At 43.5% G+C, this 20,288-nt stretch overlaps 1 protein-coding gene across 1 annotated transcript in view; it reads right to left on the minus strand.

The window, feature by feature from the left end:
- LOC126109559 (acetylcholine receptor subunit alpha-like) overlaps positions 1–20,288 on the minus strand; it is a 446,478-nt gene that overhangs the window by 5,676 nt on the left and 420,514 nt on the right. The gene's annotated exons all lie outside the window — the stretch shown is intronic.

Consider the following 20,288-nt stretch of genomic DNA (forward strand, 5'->3'; position numbering starts at 1 on the left):
TGGGGCATAATCATGGTCACTAAAAACGACTTGGTTGGTAGTCCAAATTCCAGTATTGTGAAATCCATTAATTGCTGTGGACATAGTTGTTACCTTTACAAAAGTCCTTCCATATAGCTTAGATATTTGGAACAAAGAGACAACACATCCTGGATTCGACCTGAGCCAGCATGAAACTTCCTGGTCATAAAAAGCACTCAAAGGCTTCACGAAGCTTACATCGAGAGGCTGTAAGAGATGAGTGCAAGCACAACAACGCTACGCCATTTCCCCTGCAAACTCAGTAAAATCCATGTTTCTGGTGTGGGTGGAATCAGGAGAAATGGCCTCTCCTTAGTAGCTCGGCTCCAATCAAGAAATTTCTCACACCATTGAAAAAAAATATCGGATCGCACCCAACCACTTGGGTGACATGCTGCCCAGGCTCCAGGAGGGCAGGCTTCATTAACTGGTCGTTATTTCGAACCTTTGGAAAAATGAAAAGAAGAGGCATATATGAACCAGCTGCATTGCAACATACTTCTATTGTTACAGTGTCGCCTCTTTCAGCAGAAGATAACACATCAACATGGTTTCTAGCTTTTAAAGACCGAATTTTTGGCCTATGTTTTGGTACTGCAGTTACTCCAGTCTCATCACAATTATAGATTCTGTCAAGGGTAAATTGATGTGTATCAATAAGTCGAGTTAACAAACCAAAAAAATTAGTTGTATTCTGTTTGTTGAATGCTGCAGCTCGTGCTGCACTTGTGTGCTCTGGTCTTCTGAGGGTTATCTGAGGATCCCTGCGTTTGAGACCAATGAACCAATCTTTGCCAGCTACTTGTTTTTCTTGAGAAAATGTGTGCTTTTTACACAACTCCTCTGCCCATTGACAGGCAAGTTTTCTGAGGTCATATGCTCTCAGACCAATTAACCTTTCCTCCATTTTTAGTACGTATTCCACCAATATATTCTCTTCCTCTGGAGTAAAAACTGTTTTAATTGGCCGTAGACTCTTGACAAAAATTGGAGTTGTTTTATTTGGATACACACGTCCACTCGATGACGCAGTAAATATATTTTCCGATTTTTCTGTCTGATCACGAGGTACTTTAACTCTTCTTTCTAGAGTTGTTTGAGGAACACGAAAAGTGTCAGCTACTTTAGAAACCCCGTACAAACGAAAAACGAAAGTGTAAAATTTATTGGGTAAGATGGGGTAGTTCCCCATCATGCCCCATAGAAAAAAAATCCGGTCTTGCCCCACTGATACATTGTGGAATATTTATCGCTAGTTTTAGGTTAGGTTTCGACTAAAAGTATTTATAATATACGTAGCATAACGTCCAAAAATAACAGTTCCCACCAATATATACAGTGCTTCAGTTAATGAATGTATTTTACCTGTATTAAACACCAAACTTCAACTTCACTAAGAAACTTTCCAGCAAAACTGGCGCCAGTCGAGGGAAACTTACACAAGGCAAACTAACAGTTCAGAATGGCTGCCGCTTACACGTATTCTTTTTCTCCATCCCTGCTAGCAGTATAAACGTTTTCCACATCACTAACTGAGCCGTAAAGCCAAGTACTCCTCCTTAACCCGCTACCCCGTCTTACCCCACTTTCCCCTACAATATAAGAACTAACCTGGTAGATTTACCGTACTCAAGACTTTCTCACACACACCATAGCCATACACTCGTGAGTTTTAAATTCTTCAACAAATCGCCAAAAAACAGCTCGTGTAGCTGCCTTACACAAGTTCAATGAAGTTTTTGAAACTTTACTAAAACAGCGAGAATTTTACACAGTTGACGAATACGTAGAGAGTAATTTTCAAGAAATGTGCTTCGGGTAGCTGTATGTACCAGTAAAACTGCACATAATAATCATATAATTAGAATTATGCATTAGTATACATGTAAATAAGTATACGAGTATGTAATTGATGTAGAATTGTAATTAAGAATTTATACACTGAAGTGACAAACGTCGAGGGATAGTGATATGCACATATACATAAGGCGGCAATATCGCGTACGCAAGGTACAAAAGGACAGTGCATTGGCGGACCTGTCATTTGTAATCAGATAATACGTGTGAAAAAGTTTCCAATGTGATTACGGCTGCACAGTGGGAATGAATGCGGAATGGTAGTCGCAGCTGGACGCACGTGACATTCCACGTCTGGTATAATTACGGAAGTCAATATAACGAGATCCACAGCGTCAAGAGTGTGTCGAGAATATCAAATTTCAGGAATTACTTCTCACCACAGACAACACACTGACCAACCGAGAGCAGCAGTACTTGTGTGGAATTGTCAGTGCTAACACACAAGCAAAGATGTGTGAAATAACCAGAGAAATCGACACGGGACTGTACGACGAACGTATCCGTTAGGGCAGGGTGGCAAACTTTGGCTACGGTAGCAGACAACCGACGCGAGTGCACATGGCCTGCAGTGCTCTCCTGGGCTCAGTCGGACCCTAGACGAGTGGAAAACTGTTGTCTGGCCTGATGACTCCCGATTTCAGATCGTAAAGTTGGCGGCAGGGTTCAAGTGACGCATAGACCCCCGCGGAGACGGCACTGTTGTGCATCAAATGCACTGCGTCCTCTGGTCCAACTGCTTATGTTTGGCTTCTCGGAGACCATTTTCAGCCGTTCACAAACAACGAGGCCACAATTGGTTTGAAGAACATTCTGGACAATTCGAGCAAATGATTTGGCCAGCGAGATCACCCGACACGAATCGTATCGAACATGTTTCGGACGTAATCGAGACGTCAGTTTGTGAACAAAATCCTGCAGCAGCGACACTTTTTACAATTATGGATGGCTATAGAGGCAACGTGGCTCTCAGTATTTCTGCAGTGTCCACGGCACGTCAAGTAGCTGCACTAGCGAGCGCCGACACGGAGTTCAGATGGTTCAAATGGCTCTGAGCACTGTGGGATTCAACATCTGAGGCCATCAGTCCCCTAGAACTTACAACTACTTAAACCGAACTAACCTAAGGACATCACACACATCCGTGCCCGAGGCAGGATCCGAACCTGCGACCGTAGCGGTCGCGCGGTTCCAGACTCAAGTCCCTAGAACCGCTCGGCCACACCGGCAGGCCCCGACACGATGTCCAAGACAGCGTATGTTCGCGTGCCAACTTTTTTGGTTAGGAAGGGGAAATGAGGATGGGGGCAGCTAATTCCTCACTTTTGTGTCAGAGTCTTAGGAACAGATTTGCCTGTTTTGCGCTCCGCCAGGGGCATTGTTGCACTGGTCCCTCTCCGTTGCCTGATACTTCAAAGTGTGCAGCTCGTATAAAACGAATTTTATAGATCAGAAAAGTTTTGAAAGTGTATTTATATACTTCGGTATATTTTTATAGTTTGACAGATATAAATAATGAATAAGTATGCATTCTATACGGTTAACACAACCACTTTTGGTTTACACTTGTTGTGGATGCTTTAGTCGTGGACTGCAATTCAGCGAAAACGCGTAGCTTATGATTTGTATCTTAAAACTGAAAAAGTGTTATTAGAAATGTTTTCCGAATTTTTTTCCAGTGTCACATAATTTTGGCACTAATTTTAACTTCATTTCAGACGTGTTCAGACACTTTAAAGCCGATTTTTTGTGACTGCAGTACTTCTTTGGGCGTATCTGCGTAACTGTGCTTCTCATACAGAGACAGTGCGTCATATTTATAGGTGAAAAAATGCTGTCTAAAATCTTACTTTGCGACGACCTAGAATGCTTGACGTGTGTTTAGTGCGCGATTTCAGACTACATTTACGCCTCAGACCGGATATTACGTGCGTAAGTACGGTCAGGCCCAGATCTCTGGAGTGGGAGGGTGTGGAGAGAGGTGGAGGAGGGAGGGCAAACCGGGGTATCTGCCCCGAGCTTCAATTTCAGGCGGCGCCACATTCGTATTCTTGAAGAAAAAAAAACCTTATTTCACAAAGCGCGTAGCATCCAGCGCACGTTGTCTATTGATTATTCACATGATTCTGGAACGCATCCCTGTTGGGTTTTGAACGTTTGCGAACACATTATAAGTCGATTTCTGAACGAATCATAAGTCGATTTCTGAATGCGTGCATAGTGTACGTGATATTTCTGCGAGGCCAGTCCCCGTCGTATCTAGAAACGTGGTTGATTGGGTGTCCGAATGATCAGCGTTGCTGTAACTACTAGCGAAATCCATAGATTCAGATTACCAGAGTGGAAATAAAGGACTAGCAGGAATAAACAGGTAAGAGAGATTACACACAATGTTGTCGGTGCATCCAAGAAAATGAAATTTTGACAGAAAACTTTTGGTAGATCGCTACGCTAGTAAGGGCCAGTCGTACAGTCCCCGATTAGCAGCCGCTTAAGTTCTTTTCTCGGCATAGCGCGGAAAACGCGTTCGTTGTACGACCACGTAATAACGGCTGACAGCAGAATAAACGCGGGTAGCCAAACCAGTGATTCTGGCAGGGTTAGTGAAGTTAACTGGAGAAGAAGTTTCGTCAATGGAGGGATGGTTACAGAATTAGTGATAACAAGATTGCTTGTCAGAACAAGGAAGGAGAAGAAATGGGGACATCACACAAACTATATGGAAGATTATGACGATTCAGAATTTATATAAAAATTTCGTACTACTTTCGATCTCATACTTCAGAAACTGGAGCGTAGCAATGAAATGTGAAACTACACTCCTGGAAATTGAATTAAGAACACCGTGAATTCATTGTCCCAGCAAGGGGAAACTTTATTGACACATTCCTGGGGTCAGATACATCACATGATCACACTGACAGAACCACAGGAACATAGACACAGGCAACAGAGCATGCACAATGTCGGCACTAGTACAGTGTATATCCACCTTTCGCAGCAATGCAGGCTGCTATTCTCCCATGGAGACGATCGTAGAGATGCTGGATGTAGTCCTGTGGAACGGCTTGCCATGCCATTTCCACCTGGCGCCTCAGTTGGACCAGCGTTCGTGCTGGACGTGCAGACCGCGTGAGACGACGCTTCATCCAGTCCCAAACATGCTCAATGGGGGACAGATCCGGAGATCTTGCTGGCCAGGGTAGTTGACTTACACCTTCTAGAGCACGTTGGGTGGCACGGGATACATGCGGACGTGCATTGTCCTGTTGGAACAGCAAGTTCCCTTGCCGGTCTAGGAATGGTAGAACGATGGGTTCGATGACGGTTTGGATGTACCGTGCACTATTCAGTGTCCCCTCGACGATCACCAGCGGTGTACGGCCAGTGTAGCAGATCGCTCCCCACACCATGATGCCGGGTGTTGGCCCTGTGTGCGTCGGTCGTATGCAGTCCTGATTGTGGCGCTCACCTGCACGGCGCCAAACACGCATACGACCATCATTGGCACCAAGGCAGAAGCGACTCTCATCGCTGAAGACGACACGTCTCCATTCGTCCCTCCATTCACGCCTGTCGCGACACCACTGGAGGCGGGCTGCACGATGTTGGGGCGTGAGTGGAAAACGGCCTAACGGTGTGCGGGACCGTAGCCCAGCTTCATGGAGACGGTTGCGAATGGTCCTCGCCGATACCCCAGGAGCAACAGTGTCCCTAATTTGCTGGGAAGTGGCGGTGCGGTCCCCTACGGCACTGCGTAGGATCCTACGGTCTTGGCGTGCATCCGTGCGTCGCTGCGGTCCGGTCCCAGGTCGACGGGCACGTGCACCTTCCGCCGACCACTGGCGACAACATCGATGTACTGTGGAGACCTCACGCCCCACGTGTTGAGCAATTCGGCGGTACGTCCACCCGGCCTCCCGCATGCCCACTATACGCCCTCGCTCAAAGTCCGTCAACTGCACATACGGTTCACGTCCACGCTGTCGCGGCATGCTACCAGTGTTAAAGACTGCGATGGAGCTCCGTATGCCACGGCAAACTGGCTGACACTGACGGCGGCGGTGCACAAATGCTGCGCAGCTAGCGCCATTCGACGGCCAACACCGCGGTTCCTGGTGTGTCCGCTGTGCCGTGCGTGTGATCATTGCTTGTACAGCCCTCTCGCAGTGTCCGGAGCAAGTATGGTGGGTCTGATACACCGGTGTCAATGTGTTCTTTTTTCCATTTCCAGGAGTGTATTTCCTAACATAAATTTTTTTGTTTCTCGTAGATGTAATAGGCATTTAATATTTTGTTACCTGGAGAATTCTATTCTGTCACGTTGTTTGTGCCAAAACAGTCTCGTTTATTTGGCGTGTGTTACAACTGCTGCAATATTACAAAGGCCTATTTCATTTTATCTAGCTAACAGTGGCAAAATAGACGTAATCAAATCGAGAAACCACACCAGTCTTGGGTACTACTCCTATTAACTGGTTTCTCAGTATTAGGCGACGAAATTTTGATTTTTTTATGTAGCAAAACGTTTGACGAATTTTGATGAGGTAATAGATTCTTTCGCAGAAAGGAAGGTACGTCATGTAAAGCTGTAGCAAGAGTAGAGAGAAGATAGTGCTTGGACCTACAGATTGAAGAAATGTGTACTGTCCTGATTGTACCTTGTCTTTGCTGGTCTTATGTTTCCTATATTTAATTTTAATCACACAAAAGAGAAAGTTATTAACTAATAGGCAATAAAGAGCGCAAATTTTCTGCTAAAGACTTCTTATTCCCCCGGTCACAAATATCCCACTGTGAGGCTTTTTTGTTTTGTTTTGTTTCTTTAAAAAAAAGGGGTGTGGGATGTCAAAACCGGCCAACTGGGGGCACCATAGAACATTTTAATTCCCACTGTCCCAAAATATAGGTTTGATGGCTTCCATTACAAAATATACAAGTTTGAATCCCACAGAGCGAAATACAGTGACGCGCGAAAGAGGAATGCAGTGTGAAGAGGCGTGGCATTACACTTTGGCACCCTTAAGGTCAAATAATATGTCTTACATTTCCTCGAACGTATGTGTTTTATATATGAAACTCTTCAGAAAGGTGTTCGCTACAGAATAAACATGTTTCTGAAAAATTTTTCTTTTTTTAAATATATTTTTGACGTCCTGTCTGAAACGCTCTGGCAGGTTGGAGGGGGGGTGGGGGAGCGCCACTATCAAGTTTTTTGCCCCTGTTCGGAAATATTGTAGATCCGGGTAACGGACAATGATACCAAAAAAGGTTTCGAATTTCTGCGAGAATATTAGCCTAGGAACGTACGGTAAAATTTTTGACGACGTCACACGAACAGAAATCATAGAAGTGGCCTTCCACACAATTGGTACTTTTGGTACCCAATGCACACAATTGGTACTTTTGGTACCCAAAATCTTGTTTTTTTTTTTTTTTTGGGCGGGGGGGCGGGGGGGGGGGGGGGCTCTCGGGAATTGGCAGTGTAGGACGAGTGCTTTTATGAGCCACGTAAGGTGCACTCTGGACCACGTCTAATGCAAAGAGCCGACCGATTCTCTCAGTTCGCTTCGGCTCTGATCGACAGAAGCCGAGATATGACCGCCTGAAGAGGCGCAGTTGCGCGCGGGGCTGTGAGCTGTCGTGGCGAGGCGGCGCGCTGCCCGGCTGTGAGTCGTGTGAAGTTAGCACCCTTTTTTTCAGAAATGTATATTTTTTTCAGAGTTCTTGATAGATATGAAATAGTTCTAGAGTTCTTTGTACAAAATTTCAATAGTTCTGCAGAATTTAGCGAAGAAAACAACAATACTCGAAAAAATATTCGTATCGAAAACATTCTTTGTCAATTTTCGCAAAATGTAAATAAGTACGACAGTTCTGAGCACAGTTCTGAATAGAGCTCCAAGAGTTCTATCGAAAATCCCAGTAACATTTTTTTGCGCAGCTAATAGTTTACGAGATAATTGCAATTTAAGGAGAAAATCTTTTCACTTACTGTGAAGTTGGCACCCTTTTTTTCAGAAATGTATATTTTTTTCAGAGTTCTTGATAGATATGAAATAGTTCTAGAGTTCTTTGTACAAAATTTCAATAGTTCTGCAGAATTTAGCGAAGAAAACAACAATACTCGAAAAAACTTTCGCAACGAAAACATTCTTTGTCAATTTCCGCAAAATGTAAATAAGCACGACAGTTCTGAGCACAGTTCTGAATAGAGCTCCAAGAGTTCTATCGAAAATCCCAGTAACATTTTTTTGTGCAGCTAATAGTTTGCGAGATAATTGCAATTTAAGGAGAAAGTCTTTTCACTTACTGTGAAGTTGGCACCCTTTTTTTTTCAGAAATTTATATATTTTTCAGAGTTCTTGATAAATATGCCATAGTTCTAGAGTTCTTTGTACAAAATTTCAGTAGTTCTGCAGAATTTAAGGAAGAAAACAACAATACTCGAAAAAATTTTCGTATAGCAAACATTATTTGTTAATTTTCGCGATAAGTAAATTCATACAACAGTTCTGAGGACAGTTCTGAACAGAACCCCAATAGGTCTACCAAATATCCTAATAACAGTTTTTTGTGCAGCTAATAGGTTACGAGATAATTGCAATTTAAGGAGGAAACCTCTTCACTTACTGTGAATTTGGCACCCTTTTTTTCAGAAATGTTCATTTTTTTCAGAGTTCTTGATAGAAATGCCATAGTTCTAGAGTTCTTTGTACAAAATTTCAATAGTCCTGCAGAATTTTGCGAAGAAAACAACAAAATTCGAATAAATTTTCGTATCGAAAACAGTCTTTGTCAATTTTCGAAAAAAATAAATTCGTACAACAGTTCTGAACAGAACATCAAGAGCTCTATCGAAAATCCTAATAACATCTCTTTGTGGCGGTGATAGTTTATACGGTAACTGTTTTGATGGAAGACCTACTGTATCCACAGAAAAAAATTAAATCTTGCAACAGTTTTGATGAACAGTTCTGGATAACACCCCAAGACTTCTATCGATAATCATAATAACATTTTTTGTGGTTATAATAGTTTGTAAGATAATTGATTAATTGTGGGGCTCACTTACTCTAAAAAAAATGATGTCTATTCGTATGTTCTGATGACAGCTCTGGATAGCAATGTAAGAGTTCTATCGAAACTCTGCAGTGGGTGTGCGCCGATGTGAAACTTACTGGCAGATAAAAACTGTGTACTGGGCCGGGTCTCTAACCCCAGGCTGTGACGAAGGAACATCGTCACAATATCCTTTCTTCCAGGAGTGCTACTTCTGCAATTTTCGTAGGACAACTTCTGCGAAATTGGGAAAGCAGGAGATGAGGTACTGCTAGAAGTACAGCTATGAGGACGGATCGTAAATTCTCACCTTTATTTTGGAATTATGTGAGACATAAACAATGTTACTTTGTGCAGTTGCGGTACACAAGAAGCTCTTTTATCCGGACTATGTGGGACCGGAAGTAATCCGGATAACCGAAAATCCGGATATATATTCTACTAAATACAAAAAGTCTAAATGTTCAGCACTGTACAAATGCCGGTACACCTTCTTAAGACTGATTGTAGTAACTGTAGGTGGAAGCGTGGGATGTGCACGCTTAGATGATTCAAAGAGAGAAGGCTCGTCAGTGCAAAACAGATGGCTGAGAGGGCAGATACATTCACACACGCCACTAACCAGGTGGTGTCACACCTGTCGAGAAGCGCACCAGAGGTACAATGAGCTCTGGTGGAGTGCGGTTGGCGTGGTTACTATGCAACTTACTTGATGGACACCAGTACACCGCTATATTAATGTACAATACTTGAGAAACAATGTCATTCAAACACTCTGAGCTCCTTTATCACTCAGTACTAGACTAAATTAGCGGCCTAGTGATAAGCAGATACAAAGATACAAAAAATACAAATCTTTAGTTTCAGTTTTCTGTAATCAACGTGTTTGCATACCGAGATACTGTTACCGGTATCTCATCCACTATTAAAGCTACATAAACAAAGCTATGGATGAATAACAATATAGTGCTTGCCTACACACTGAATCACATTACTCAACAATGGATTAAGTATTTTAAGCTGCAGTATCTCATATTATGTTCTTAAATCATTAAAAAAATTTACTCTTAAAATACATTTTTTAAAAATAATCAAAACATGAAACGTAAATATTACTGGTTTGCTGTTTCAACAATGTAATAATTCAAAGAATAAAATTTGTTTTTTATCTTTTATTTGGAATAGCGTTAAGTACATTGAACCTAAAATACCATTTACGTGTAATTCAGTATGAAAGAAAACATCAATATTCACTGCACAGTGTATTCCACAGATTTACAATTTTTTTCACCTGGAGCTCACAATATACCAATTCTTTGATAAAAGTTTCATTCTTGAATCTATTGACAGTCTTGCATTATTAAATTTCAAAGTACCAGTAAAAACTACAGGCTGTGATGTACAGGTCCGTTAACAACTCTTCTTCAGGATACACTAAACAATACACTTGCACAGAATATGTTACCAGTATTTTCGATAGAACTCTTACATTGCTATCCAGAGCTGTCATCAGAACATACGAATAGACATCATTTTTTTTAGAGTAAGTGAGTCCCACAATTAATCAATTATCTTACAAACTATTATAACCACAAAAAATGTTATTATGATTATCGATAGAAGTCTTGGGGTGTTATCCAGAACTGTTCATCAAAACTGTTGCAAGATTTAATTTTTTTCTGTGGATACAGTAGGTCTTCCATCAAAACAGTTACCGTATAAACTATCACCGCCACAAAGAGATGTTATTAGGATTTTCGATAGAGCTCTTGGTGTTCTGTTCAGCGCTGTTGTACGAATTTATTTTTTTCGAAAATTGACAAAGAATGTTTTCGATACGAAAATTTATACGAATTTTGTTGTTTTCTTCGCAAAATTCTGCAGGACTATTGAAATTTTGTACAAAGAACTCTAGAACTATGGCATTTCTATCAAGATCTCTGAAAAAAATGTACATTTCTGAAAAAAAAAGGGTGCCAAATTCACAGTAAGTGAAGAGGTTTCCTCCTTAAATTGCAATTATCTCGTAACCTATTAGCTGCACAAAAAACTGTTATTAGGATATTCGGTAGACCTATTGGGGTTCTGTTCAGAACTGTCCTCAGAACTGTTGTACGAATTTACTTATCGCGAAAATTAACAAATAATGTTTGCTATACGAAAATTTTTTCGAGTATTGTTGTTTTCTTCGCTAAATTCTGCAGAACTATTGAAATTTTGTACAAAGAACTCTAGAACTATGGAATATTTATCAAGAACTCTGAAAAAATGTACATTTCTGGAAAAAAGGGTGCCAACTTCACAGTAAGTGAAAAGACTTTCTCCTTAAATTGCAATTATCTCGCAAACTATTAGCTGCACAAAAAAATGTTACTGGGATTTTCGATAGAACTCTTGGAGCTCTATTCAGAACTGTGCTCAGAACTGTCGTGCTTATTTACATTTTGCGGAAATTGACAAAGAATGTTTTCGTTGCGAAAGTTTTTTCGAGTATTGTTGTTTTCTTCGCTAAATTCTGCAGAACTATTGAAATTTTGTACAAAGAACTCTAGAACTATGGCTTATCTATCAAGAACTCTGAAAAATATATATATTTCTGTAAAAAAGGGTGCCAGCTTCACAGTGGGAGCTCTTATAGAGTTCTTAATTATGTTGCAATTTCCTCTTAAACTATTACCTGCACAAAAAAATACTACCAGGATTTTCGATAGAACTCTTCACGTGGTGTCCAGAACTGTCATCAGAACTGTTGTACGAATATATTTATATTTTCTTTAGAGAAAGTGTGTCCCACATTAAATCAATTTATCTCATAAACTATTATAGCCATAGAAAAATGTTATTGGGATTTTGATAGAGCTCTTGGGGTTCTGTTCAGAACCGTCCTCAGAACTGTTGTACGAGTTTAACTTTTGCGAAAATTGACAATGAATGTTTTCGATACGAAAATGTTGTCGAATATTGTTGTTTTCTTCGCTAAATTCTACAGAACTATTGAAATTTTGTACAAAGAACTCTAGAACTATGGCATATCTGTCAAGAACTCTGAAAAAAATATAAGTTTCTGAAAAAAAAGGGTGCCAACTTCACAGTAAGTGAAAAGATTTTCTCCTTAAATTGCAATTATCTCGTAAACTATTAGCTGCAGAAAAAAATGTTACTGGTATTTTCGATAGAACTCTTGGAGCTCTATTCAGAACTGTGCTCAGAACTGTCGTACTTATTTACTTTTTGCGGAAATTGACAAAGAATGTTTTCGGTACGGAAATTTTTTCGAGTATTGTTGTTTTCTTCGCTAAATTCTGCAGAACTATTGAAATTTTGTACAAAGAACTCTAGAACTATTTCATATCTATCAAGAACTCTGAAAAAAATATACATTTCTGAAAAAAAGGGTGCCAACTTCACAGTAAGTGAAAAGATTTTCTCCTTAAATTGCAATTATCTCGTAAACTATTAGCTGCGCAAAAAAATGTTACTGGGATTTTCGATAGAACTCTTGGAGCTCTATTCAGAACTGTGCTCAGAACTGTCGTACTTATTTACATTTTGCGAAAATTGACAAAGAATGTTTTCGATACGAATATTTTTTCGAGTATTGTTGTTTTCTTCGCTAAATTCTGCAGAACTATTGAAATTTTGTACAAAGAACTCTAGAACTATTTCATATCTATCAAGAACTCTGAAAAAAATATACATTTCTGAAAAAAAGGGTGCTAACTTCACACGACTCCGGCTGTGGCGGCTGCTGACCGCCCCGCCTCGCTCGTCGCCCGCGGCGCAGTGAGCACTGGATACGGATGCGGGGGGCCAGTTGCACGCGAGAGCCGCTCGCTGCGGCTCGTGGCTTGCACAGCCTCTGCCCTGTTGCCACTGCTCGCGGCCTCGCTGCCGTGTGGGGGCCGAGACGTTACGTATTCTCTGTCAATTTCTGTCTCTCGCCAAAAGTGGACATTTCTTACAAGCATATCTCTCCACCTGTACCCGTCCTAACTTTCCTGCAGATCAATTGTCACACTCACTGCAACGGGCTCCCGTATCAAAAACTCGACAACCACTGACCTCCCCTCCCCCCCCCCCCCCTCTGTCTTCCTATTACCACAGAGTGAAGAAGCCTGCTACTGTATATGCGACATTCTTGCCTCTACTAGTATGCAGCTGCAATCGACTGCGTTCTTTCTGTATAACTGTCCTTCTTAGGAATCAATAAACGACATCTACTGCCACATTTTCCACCCCCCTACACGAATGCACCTGGAATCCATCCGTCACCTCTTCTCGATGCCCTGTGCGGAGCTGACATTCCCGGAACACTCCCCGTCCAGTACAGCGCCTGTAACAGACAGACGCCGCTGCTTTCCTGTCGGTCCTCAATAATCCCACCACCTGCTGTAGCTATCGCTAAGTCTCTATCCTACAAAAACCCAGCCACACTTTCCATTTCCCTGACCCCTACCTTACAATCCACAGTCGCCCAATTAATTTTACTGAAACGTAAACACCGACACGCGATCGACAGCTAAATTTCAATCTCCACCTAACAATCCAAAAGAAAACCTACAACAGATTAAAACTACTAATAGGCCGAGCGTGCGAATAAATTTCACACCTATCGTACACAGCTCCGAGATCGTCATCTTGCCCCGTGCAAATCATGTATAGATCTCTGACCACCTCAAATGTTACCACTCCCCACAAATCCTCAACATCGCTAACACCACCTCACTTTTCGTTTCTCCATCCCAAATCACGTACCTGCCACCGAGGCTGTATCCCAGACGCTCTAGAACATTCACCTACTGAAGATCATCCTGTCTCGGCCACTGTACGGTGCGTACCACTACTAGTGTTCCACGCGCAGACAGAGTGACGGACAAAGGGCTGTTTATATCCCTTCGTATAAACCCTAAGCTCTCGTATCGTATCTCTATGGTCCTTGCGTGAAATTTACGTTGGCGGCAGTAGAATCGTTCCCCAGTCAGCTTCAAATACCGGTTCTCTAAATTTTCTCAATACTGTTCCGCGAAAAGAAGGTCGTCTTCCCTCCAGGATTCCCGTTCCACTTCCTGGTGCGCCTGTGTGTCGTCCAAAGAGACGTGGGGCTTGCAGCCGGTCGGCTAGACAACTGCCAGCTATCTTCAAGTGAGCCGAACGAGGACTGACGAAGACTTTTTTTCCCCCTTTATTGTGATTTCATGCCTCACCTGAGGCGGGCCGGCAGCGGCCTACGTACGCCGCTCTTCGTCCAAAAGACACAACATAAATACACGGAAGGCATGGAAAACATAAAAAAAACACTACACAAGAAATCAGAAGTCGTTCGACGGAAGACACTGTAATGAAGGATGGCACCATTTGAAAACAGATGAAGACGTCCAGGTGGAGAGACGAACGTAGTAGAAAACACTGACGAAGACACAGTACACAAACTGAGAGACACTGACGAACGGAAAACACTGGCGACGAGCATCGGCAAAGCACTCACACTGGCGAAGGGGGGGGGGGCGGCCTCCAGGTCAAAGGGAGAGGTAGGAGGGCAGGAAGGGGGGGAGGTGGAGCCAGTGGGAGAAAGAAGGGAGAGTAGGAGGGGAGGTGAGACAGAGGGGGGGCGGAAGCCCGGGGAGAGGGGTGGAAGTGGGAGATGTGGGAGAGAGGAGGAGGGAAAAGGAAGGTGAGAAGGCAGAGAGGGAGCCCTGGGTGAAGGAGGGAGGGGAGAGTCAGCGCTGGTAGGAGGGGGAGATGGACGGGACAAAGACATCGTCACGGAGGGGGAGTCGGTGGAAGCCACCTCGGGTTAGGGTACGGAGGGTGTGAAGATGGAGAGCACGTGGGATGCACGAGTACAGGCGCAGTAGCGGGCGGGATGGGCGAGGGTGGGAGAGGCAAGTGGGTGACGGGGATCGAACTAGCGGGAGGTTTAAAGGTTCAGCATCCGTTCGAGGAAAAGGAGAAGGTGCGGGAAGGGAGTGAGGCCGCATAGGATCCGTGTGGGTGATGGGAGACGGATGCGATAGGCGAGGCGGAGTGCGTGGCGTTCCGGGATTTGGACGGGAGGGGCGGAGCTCCAGGAGGGATGGCCAGAGCAGAGGATGGGGCGGATGAAGGATGACGACGAAGACGTTCTCCATCATTAGATTTCCCGCGGTGCGTATTTCCACCGATTCTTTGATAGTGGAGTCCCAAAAAGTTCTTGCTGTGGCCAAAATCGAAGTTTTGTCGTACTGCATTGAATGTCCGTTGGAAATACAATGTTCCGCCACTGCAGACTTACTGGGTTGCAGTAGGCGAGTGCAACGTTGATGTTCCGTACAACGCTCTTCCGCTGTACACGTTGTCTGTCCTATATTGGCCGTACCACATTGACACAGTATTTTGTAAATTCCCGCCTTCCGCAGTAACAAATCGTCCTTCACCGATCCCAGCAAATCCGAAATCTTAGAAGGTGGACGAAAAACCACTTTCACCTGATAATTATTAAGAATTCTCGCTATTCTGAAGGAGATATTTCCAACGAAGGGAAGAAAAGCTAGGGACTTGGCTTGCGCGCTCTCCTCTTTATCCATTTCCCGGGTCCTGGCTCTAGTTGAGAAGGCTGTGTTAATTTGCCGGGTCGAGTATCCATTGTCTCTCAACACCGCCCTTAAATGTGCAAGATTCTTAGGCGAATTCTCTGTATCCGACACCGTATGTGCCCTGTGCACAAGGGTTTTAAGTACACTCATGTTTGGGATGCGTGATGGCAAATTGAAGAACGCAAGTACAAATCAATAAGAATGGGCTTACGATAAACAGAATGTTCCACCCAGCCGTCACTCTTCCGGTTAAAAAAAAACATCCAGGAATGGAAGGGAACCATCTTTCTCTAGTTCAATAGCTAATCCGGATATTCTCGAGCATGGAGTTAAGATGTTGAAAAAACTCCATTAACTTTTCTTCTCCGTGGGGCCACACTAGGAAAGTATCATCGACGTATCTAAAAAAATTGTTGGTTTACAAAACGCTGATTCAAGCGCTCTCTCCTCAAAATCCTCCATAAAAAGGTTAGCCACCAGAGGAGACAGGGGGCTCCCCATGGCGACACCGTCAGACTGTTCAAAATATTCCTGGTTGATCATAAAATAAGTTGAGGAAAGAGCGTGTCGAAACAAAGCAGTGATGTCCAATTCAAACTGTTGACCAATTAGCGTCAAGGAATCCGCAAGAGGTACTTTTGTAAAAAGAAAAACTACATCAAAACTCACTAGAAATTCCGAACTACTTAAGTGGAGATGTCATCACAACGATTCGGCAGTCATGGAATTATGTTTTTAATCATACTAATAAAAGTTTACAGTGCGCTGTCACTGTATAATGGACAGTCCACACCTGTACAGCTATGCTCACAGTGACACTGCAGTGATAAAAATAGGCTAAAAGGGTCTCTATATGCCTGAAAACAAATTAAAATGACTGCCAAAAATCATGTAAAACTGCGAAGACTTTAAATTCAGGACAACATTTCCAATTATATTTTCACTTTTTTAAGTTATAGATCATAAGCCGCGCGTTTTCGATTAACAGCAAACGATCAGCGAAGAATGCAGAAAAACGTAAAGAAAACGATTTTCTATTAATTTTACACCATGCGTACTTGCTTGTTGCTTATATGTGTCGAGTACATAAGCGTTTCGAACCCTATAAATAAAATGTGAAAACTTCCCCGACATATAGAATTCGTTTTGTATAAGCAGCACATCCTGCAGTAGCAGGGAAAAGAAGGGAACCACCGGAGAAATGCGCTTGTCAGGACAGAAAAAAGGCGAACACGTTCCTCTTTATAAGGCTCTGACAGTAAAGAGGCAACCAGCTGCCTCATTCTGCTTTCCTCACCACGTATTTTAACATGCGAACATTTTTGAGCTGTAAGAGTGGAAGACAGGAAGACAGAGGAGAGGATGGGCGGGAGAGAGAAAGTTGCAGTGAAAAAGAGAGAGAGATGGATGTAAATAGCAGTGCGAGCCCAAGAGAGAGGGCGTATTGATGGCCAGTGAGAGACAGTGGCGGTAAAAGAGAAAGGGAGATGAATACAGGTAAAAGCAGTGGGAGCAAGACAGAGTGATAGAGGAAACGAAAAGTGTAGATGGGAGGGGGTTCTGCACCCTCCCAGCCGGACGAACTATAACGTGTAGGTGTAGGGTAGGGCCGCATTTCGGACCGAAATTTTAAACACTGGTACAGGGAAAAAATAAGTTGCATCCCCCAGAAGTCTTGGGCATGGTGGAGACAGTGGGGGGATAAAAGGGAGACTGCGGCGGTGAGAGGCAGGTGCTGAGTGTGAACGGGAAACTATAAGTAGGCACTCGGTGAAAGTACATTAGAATGTTCCGTGTTAAAATAGGCAGAATATATTTTCTATCAGATAACTTGTGATTAAAACAGACCGAATATATTTTTTATCAAATAACTTGTAACAGGTTACAAGCTACGTGATAAAAAATATATTCTGGCTGTTTTAACACAGAACATTCGAGAATTTCAGTAGTACTGCATACGCAAGAATCAGTTTTTGGTGTAGTAAACACATTTTGTGCATAACAATCAGCAACAGTATTTAACATCTTCGTATGCAGACATAAAGTAAGAAGAAAACGTCGCAATTACAGTTACTTGACAGCTGAATAATTATACAGCATCTTGAGCTTACTCGACACACTAATCAAAATGCCAGAGTGACACATCTTTTGCAAAGTTAGAAATCCTGCTAGTGGTGCACCCATCACGTCATGTAAATTACTTACTTTCTGGAGAAAGGGCGTGAATGCGAGGTGTTACTTACACCTATTGACTTCAAAGGGTTTTCGTCGTGCAGCGGTGTCTGTAAAGACTTTTCGTAAAATCTGCTGTACTTCAGCACTGTGAAGAAACCGAAGGCTATGGCATTTCCTCCTCTGTCTCGCCTAAAGCGCGAGCCAGTAATTTGTTTTTATTTCTCAGCGCACTGTTTTCTATTGCTAAACACTTAGTTTTCTCTCAGTAATTTAAGTTTTTTCTCAAGTGTTTTAATTTCATCCTCGATACGGCATGTTTTTGTCTTCTAGCGCAACTAGAATGTTAGTCTTGCGTTTATGAGTTTCCTTCTATCGTTTCCTTACACCTATTGTCTACGGGATGGAACAACTGCAGAAGCGGTTTTGATAAGATGTAATGTAGGCACAGCAATCTACTTTCAAATCTTCATTTGTCGAAATTTCCACAGTTCGGCCCATAGATGTTTAAAATTTTTCCTCCGAGAGTAGCATTTTTTAATGTTACAGCCATCAGCTCTTCCTGAGAACCTACAGATGACATATCTCTGTATGTTTGGGAAAATTATGATTGGTTGTCTGACTACTCTTTTCACGTAAAGTCACAGCCCAGTTCGGCACTATTAATCTCAAACAACGAAGAACTCGGTACAACAGAAAAACAAAGAGTAACAACACAAAACTTGAGTAAGTAATACTTGCGATAGTATTATGTCAATATATCGTGCGAAAGTGCGGGGCCAAGAACGGCGCAATGTTTACGTGCGGGACCCGCCGCCTTTAGAACTACGGCGTCGTGTATCAGCGGCCGAGGCGCTTGCAGAACGGTGGGAATAAATCTGACGAGCTTCGAGTGATCATTTCAGTGGGCCAGAGTAACAACTAATTACAAATGAAACAACTGAACTGCGTAATTTGTCGTCTACGTGTCCTGTTTTCTACGTAACCGTCTACTGGAACAACTGTTCTAAACGAAATAAAACAATTATTTACCGATTACTGACTGACAACTGTTGGCGGCGTGGCAACTGTTAGGAATCACGCGTGTGCTCACCGACAGCTGACCTCATCCTATCTGCCATTTCCGAAAACTGCCACAACTAAAATGAACGTTTCTGTTTAGTGTCAAGAAAGCTGTTGTGCTATTGCGAGCAACGAGTAATACGGTGATATCTGAGCAGCCAAGAATTTCATTTGTCCATGTACCGCACGGTTGTTCGTTATACAATTAGGTAACAAAAAGTAATGGGACAACGATATTCACACACACACACACACACACACACACACACACACACACACACAGAAGGCGGTAGTGTGGCGTACACGTGGTGTAAAAGGGCAGCGCATCGGTGGGGCTGTCGTTTGTATTCAGGTGGTTCGTGTGAAATGGTGTCCCACGTGAGTGTGGCTCGAATCAACTGTTTAATAAGGGAGAACAGTGCCCTGAGCACGAGAAACAAATTACTGGCTCATGTTTTACGCGAGGCAGAGGAAGCAATGGCGTAGCCTTCGGGAATTAACAGACTTCGAAGGAGGAGTGCCGGCCGGAGTGGCCAAGCGGTTAGAGGCGCTACAGTCTGGAACCGCGCGACTGCTACAGTCGCAAGTTCGAATCCTGCCTCGGGCATCGATGTGTGTGATGTCCTTAGGTTAGTTAGGTTTAAGTAGTTCCAAGTTCTAGGGGACTGATGACCTTAGAAGTTAAGTCCCATAGTGCTCAGAGCCATTTGAACCATTTTTGAACGAGGAGTAGAACTCGGTGCTAAACGCATGTGAGATTGGCTTTCGGAAATCGTCAGCGAATTCAGTATTCCGATATCAAAGTGTGCCGAGGATAGCAGGTCTGAGGCATTCGCTGCCACCACGGACAGCGCACCGGCGGACGGCCTTCACTAGACGACCGAGAGCAGCGGCGTCTGCGTAGAGGCAGGCGACACTGCGCGAAACAGCCGCAGAAACCACGGTGGGGCGTTCGGTGGACGTGTCCGTTACGGAATTTGGCGTTAGTCAGCTACGGCAGCAGTGCCTGGAAAGCTGAGGCCCGGTGAGGCTGGTAGGGTTAGAGTGTGGTGCTGTGGTGCTGTGGTGCGCGCCTCACGAAGCCGCGGAGCCAAGTTGTCGACGAGCCAACGGTGGAATGGTCCAACTGAACCGACCGTCGAGCGGAAAACGTTATGTCCGGCTTCCCGTAGATTTCGTGTTCCCAAAGAACGGAGTCGTATTACCGGTCCACAATAGCTCGCGGTCGGTTTGAAGAACATTCTGGACAATTCGAGCGAAAGATTTGGCCACCGAGATCGCCCGACACGATTCCCATCGAACATTTACGGGAGGCGGTCGAGAGGTACGTGTGTCCACAAAACACTGCACCGGCAGCACTCGCGCAAGTGTGGACGGCCAGACAGCCAGCAGCGTTCAGTATTTCTGCAGGCCGCTACCGGGTCCGTGCCGCTGCGAGTCGGCGCACTGTGCCGGCCAGAACCGAGTGCGGCGCTGGGTTCGGACTTTTGTCACCTCTGCGTACCGATCTTCTGTAATTCACTTTTTCGAGTACTTTTCGGA

The sequence above is a fragment of the Schistocerca cancellata genome, chromosome 12 (assembly GCF_023864275.1).
Source record: "Schistocerca cancellata isolate TAMUIC-IGC-003103 chromosome 12, iqSchCanc2.1, whole genome shotgun sequence".
Classification (NCBI taxonomy): domain Eukaryota; kingdom Metazoa; phylum Arthropoda; class Insecta; order Orthoptera; family Acrididae; genus Schistocerca; species Schistocerca cancellata.